The sequence below is a fragment of the Rosa chinensis genome, chromosome 4 (assembly GCF_002994745.2).
Source record: "Rosa chinensis cultivar Old Blush chromosome 4, RchiOBHm-V2, whole genome shotgun sequence".
Classification (NCBI taxonomy): domain Eukaryota; kingdom Viridiplantae; phylum Streptophyta; class Magnoliopsida; order Rosales; family Rosaceae; genus Rosa; species Rosa chinensis.
The window spans coordinates 60702913-60708912 of NC_037091.1; positions in this window are offsets into that span (position 1 = coordinate 60702913).

Sequence of the window (6000 nt, forward strand, 5' to 3'; positions counted from 1 at the left end):
GTTTTCTTATTGTTGCATGCATCAGATTTTTAAGAGAATAAATGTGGGAAAGTATGAAATCCTTTTTCTTTTAAATTGTTTATTTTTGTCCACTCACGCTAACGTTTTTCGTCTACTTTCCCCTGGGCCTTTCAGTTTCTAATGCCCAGTTTACAGACGTTATTAGTTGAGGTCGGGCGTACATGGTTCGAGGCATAGTTGACAAATAGCTTCCGCACTTCTTCGTTTGGCTCTGATCTATTGTGGGTTAGTGTTTTGGGTAGTCCACTTTAGGGAAGAAGTATCACCATACGAAATAAGGGAGCCTCCCAGGCTCGGGTCGGAGTGTCCCACACTCTGGAGCATCTCTGGAGCATCTCACCGAAATAGCCAAAAAATACTATATGTCGTTTAAAGAAACTGCCAGAGGGAAAGACTGGCTAGAAGAGATAAAAAAAATTCAAAATCTCGATATGATTTTGCAGTACCCCTGTACGATCAGTTCTGTAGAGACCTCTCAAATCTTAGTGAGATGGCTAGAGAAACGGCCAAATCAAATATCTATGCTCTCAAAATCTGTGACATGAGATATTTTGAAGAATACTTGAATGAATTTCAAGAATATTACTGTACAATCAGCGAATTAGAGAATACTGATCTAGTCAACCTGTTGCACAAGAAACTCCCTAAATCATGGAGAACAGCTGTGAGAGAAAGCATAGCTGAAAAACTAATTGAAAGATTTTCAGTTGGAGGAATTGCAGACAGAATCAGGCAATTACTGAAAAAACAATGCAAAGCCAATCTTAGAGCTAAGATGGCCAAGAAACAACTCAAAAGAGTTGAAAATTTCTGCTACGGAATACTGGATATGCCAACCAACTGGGGATGTCATGAATCCAAGTTCCACAAAAAAAAAAAATATATATTACTCGAAAAAATTCAAAAGGAGTAATAAGAAAAAGGATTGGAAATTTAAGAAAAGTTACAATTACAAGTGTACATACATGTACATTTGCAAACATAATTAGCTATAATGGGCCACGCTCATTGTACCGCCAAAGGTACTAATTCCAACTAAAGGAATGACATGCAGACACACCACCAGGCAGGCTACAGCCTCAGCGTCGGACCACCTCCAGATCACCGCCGACGCGCCGCCACGCGCCACGCGCCACGCCAAGATGGCATCAGAAGCTTCTGAAACTGGGAACTGAAGCATATCAGTCCCACATCGAAAACAAAGAGAAGATCAACCTCTTCCTCACCTATAAAAGGTTCTCTCCTCTCTCCTCATTAATTACGCATTCAATACTTATCTACTGTTACTTTGTCAACACAAATACATTGACTAGCTTGGGCATCGGAGAGCAGAAGACCGCCCGGCGCGGTCTCCCTTTGACGCCCATTGTATTTCACTTGACAGGTAACGGGAGCTTCGAGAACAACACAAGTACCGATCCGCCCACCAGATCAGCGTTAGCTAGGGTCCAGCTACCGCTGGACTCTTAAACGTTAACATTAGCGCCGTCTGTGGGAACCCTTGAACAAAAGGTCATTCCACTACAATCACCATGACTAACGGTAGCGGAAGAAAACGCTTCAAACCGCCGAACAACTCCCTAACCAAGATTGCCCTCCTTGACTGGGGACTTGGGGGACTTGTACATATATGTACATTTGCAAACATAATTAGCTATAATGGGCCACGCTCATTGTACCGCAAAAGGTACTAATTCCAACTAAAGGAATGACATGCAGACACACCGCCAGGCAGGCTACAGCCTCAGCGTCGGACCACCTCCAGATCACCGCCAACGCGCCGCCACGCGCCACGCCAAGATGGCATCAGAAGCTTCTGAAACTGGGAACTGAAGCATATCAGTCCCACATCGAAAACAAAGAGAAGATCAACCTCTTCCTCACCTATAAAAGGTTCTCTCCTCTCTCCTCATTAATTACGCATTCAATACTTATCTACTGTACATTGACTAACTTGGGCATCGGAGAGCAGAAGACCGCCCGGCGCAGTCTCCCTCTGACGCCCATTGTATTTCACTTGACAGGTAACGGGAGCTTCGAGAACAACACAAGTACCGATCCGCCCACCGGATCAGGGTTAGCTAGGGTCCAGCTACCGCTGGACTCTTAAACGTTAACAACAAGAAACAACAGGATGAAAATTCAAAAAAGAAATTCTTCAAGAAAAAGAAGAATCACCGAGTCAACCATCAGAATACTCAACCAGGCAAGAAAGTTTGCAGATGCTGGTTATGTAAAGCAGAAGGGCACTATGCCAATGAATGCCCGAAAAAGGGTAAAAGAACTACTAAACCTCTATTTGAAGAATATGAGGCTATAGTAGAATCAACAAATATGAAAGGCTACGAAATCGCTTATTCTGATGAAAAAGATGATGACAGGTCAGTTTACTCTACCTGGTCTGAAGAAGAAGAATCATCTGATTCTGAAATAGATTCCAAAGTAAAGTAGTTGGAATCTAGACAAATGAATGTTCTACATGTCAAAAACTGGGAAGAAAGTAAGACGGAAGCAATAACGTCTTCCTATCAGGTGAACCCTGGTACATTCGTTTGTGACTACTGCTTATGTCACAAAAAGAATGGACTTCCTATGTTCTGTGGAAAGTCAAAAAAGACTTATCACAAAGAATGCTTCATAGATGAAGCAAGAAGAAAGACCAAGAATGGCCTTGTTAGCCAATTAGTAGAACAAGAATATGAAGAATATTTCTCTAAACAAAAAGATAAAGAATTAGAAAATATGTTCCAAAAAGCTATAAAACTCTTCTTTAAAAAAGGAAGAAATCACTACTACAAAAATCGAAACACACAACACTCATCACACAACAGAATACAAATCTGCTGTTGTGTGTTAACACAAACTCTATCATACAACAGTACAAATATGTTTCTGTTGTGTAAATGTAAGCAAATTGAAACTTTTTTTTAGGAAGATATTGCACAACTGAGTTTAGAACTTTCTGTTGTGTAAATGTGAGGCTTAGAATGGAGGCAAATGAGCACATAATTCCCTCCCAGAACGAGCTCACCAAAATGAAATTTGAACAATCACACAACAGCTTTTTGTTATCTGTTGTATAACGAAGTGTTGTATGAACTTTGAGAAATCCTACTAGGTACACCTAGTGCAAGATGCACAAATTTGTACAACAGATTTTCATGGTTCTGTTGTCTGATCATGCAAGCAACTTGCACAGCGCGGCAAAGTTTCAATTTGATGAAACTTATGTAGGCATAGGCTGCAAATTTTCCCTCCCAGCTTGCTTTGTCATCGTATACTCACACAACGGTGTTTTATTTATCTGTTGTTTATAGAAACATAAGACAAGTTGAAGTCTCCCACCAAATGACTTAATTGAAACCTTTACTCCCACCAAACCCAATAAGCACTCTTACTCCTTGCAGAACAGCCTCATTTACTTCCTCCAACCAGCAACCCATATACTTGAAATCAAACCCTAACCCCTCTCTCATGCTGTGCCCCCCCCTCCCTCTCATTTCACTCCTCGCTCTCTGCGATTCTCTAAGTCGCAAAACCTAACCCTTCTAAGTTGCAAAACAAAACCTAACCTCTCTCTCTCGAGCTTTCTCAGTCTTGAAACCACCCCCCCCCCCTTTCTCTCTCCCTCCCCCTCTCTCCTTTGCGAAATCCCTCTCTATCGTGAAAGCTCTCTCAGTCTCCCGATCTGAAACCATGGTGTTCGTCTTAATCCATTGCATAAAACCATGGCCTTCGTTGTCAGCCGTCAAGCAAGAAATCCCATCTCCCGTCTCCATGGCTATCCTTCCTAATTCTCTGATTTATTCGACGGATGAAGGATGGCCATGGAGACTATATCAACTTTACAGGAGTTCGCGCCAGAGTGGAGGTCTCAGTCCGCTCTCGACACTCTCAATCCTCCCTCTCTCAATTCTCTCTCACAAACCCTAAAGCGGCCGATTTGGATCTCTCTCTACCCGACAAAAGGTTTGTTTATAGAAATTGAAAGGTTCTAGGTTCTGGGTTTGTCATTGGGTTTAGGGTTCTGGGTTTGTCATTGGGTTCTGCACCTACATATCTATGATTGGGGTTTACCAGGGTTGTCTTAACTTGAGATTTAGGATTTGTCTCAACTTTTATTTGGAATTGGGGGTTATCAAATGTTTCTAGATTTAGCGTTTGCATTGATTTTTTTTTTAGATGGTTATATATTGTTTGGATTGCTATTGAATTGTGTTGTGAATTTCAGAACACTGGGCAATGGTGGCACAGCTTGAACACCAATTTCTACTCGGAAGACTATCCTTAGGCTTGTGGTATTACTGTCAGGTGTGAGCTTCTCTTTGACAAATTTAGCCATTCTAAGGGTTCCTTTTTCTTTTCTTTTTTTCTTTATCAAAACTGAGTGAATTCTATGCTATGTAATATAAAAAGCTTCAGCTAATAATTTTATAGGTTAATCCGTATCTTTACGTTACCTAATTTTTGTTTGGATAGTAATTGCATAACTTTTGGCTGCTGCTTCTTTTTTCAAGCATCTCTGTAAGCATCTTGTGTGATGCAGATGAGATTAATCGGCTCACTGACAATGATTTGGAAGCGCTGCAAAATCTGGGATTCTTGGATCAATTTTTCGATTTGGATTGGGTGCTGGTTCTTGGATTTTGGATTTATGTATGGATTGGAGGAGAGATTTGATTTTAGGTTAAGAGATGGTGAAATTTGAGATTGATGTGTAGTTTTAGTGGGAAATGTTAATTGGATTTGAAAGTGAATGATCATGTATAGGACCGTGAAACCAATGTGCTATCTTTTCCTGTGTGTGTTGGTATTGGAACCCGACAAAAGCTCCTTAAGATACCTGTACGTTTCTGACCCTTACATTGTCACTCTTCAAGTTGTTGCAGATTCAGGAAATTGTGATTACTGGAAAGTTATCCAAGTTGGAGCATTTTGAAACATATGAAAAGGTGTTGGAATTGTTTTCAGTTAACCAATAATTTTATATAATTTCAGTATTCTTGAGGTGATTTGAAATCCGAATCTTTTTCATTTTATGTATTTCATACTTCAATGCAGTTTACTCAAATAGTTTAAGATGTTTGTGTTTGCGTAGTTGGCAAGAAGATTTTAGACAGTACTTTACCACTTAGGTTGAATAGCCTGGTTGTCTTGAGTTAGCTATATATAGCTTCATGAGAGCAGGGGTTAAATTCTCTGTTTGTTACTTATGTTCAGTAAAATTAGTAAAATCATTCTATGTTGGGAATGAGATAGAACAGGGTCTTTTGACATTTCAATTGGACATGTTTTTGCATCTGTTATGAAGGGAATAATGGGAATGTAGGATCTTTCATTTGTAATGATGTATTATAATCCTATTAATTTTCATTTGGGTTAAATACAAATTACTACCCTGTGGTTTAGGTCCAAAATCAATTCAGTCCCTAAACTTCTAATTTCATCAAAAACACCCCTGCACTTTCAATTTTGATATAATAGGTCCAATTTGTTAGTCTTCCGACAATTGAGTTATTTAAATTGTTAATGTGACTCATATATGGCCTATGTTTTATGATGTGGTGTCAAAGTGGTCTGCATAGTCAATTTAGGAGTGAGTCCTACTATTAAAAATAAATAATTTTTCAATAAATAATCCAATTATAACTTGAACCCATAATAGAATATTAACGAATTGGACCTATTATATCAAAATTGAAAGTGCAGGGGTGTTTTTGATGAAATTAGAAGTCCATGGACTGAATTGATTTTGGACCTAAACCACAGGGTACTAACTAGTATTTAGCCCTTTTCATTTGCTATACCGAGGTTGCTGATATGCGATTCATATACATATTTGTGCAGCTACAATTTCAACAAGCTGGCATCTTTTAGTCACATTTTGTTCCCTTCATACAAACCTCTGGATCAAAAGACTGTTACGGGGCTTGGCATTCTGAATGGCATCTCCATAGGACTTTTAAACCTGAGCCTGGG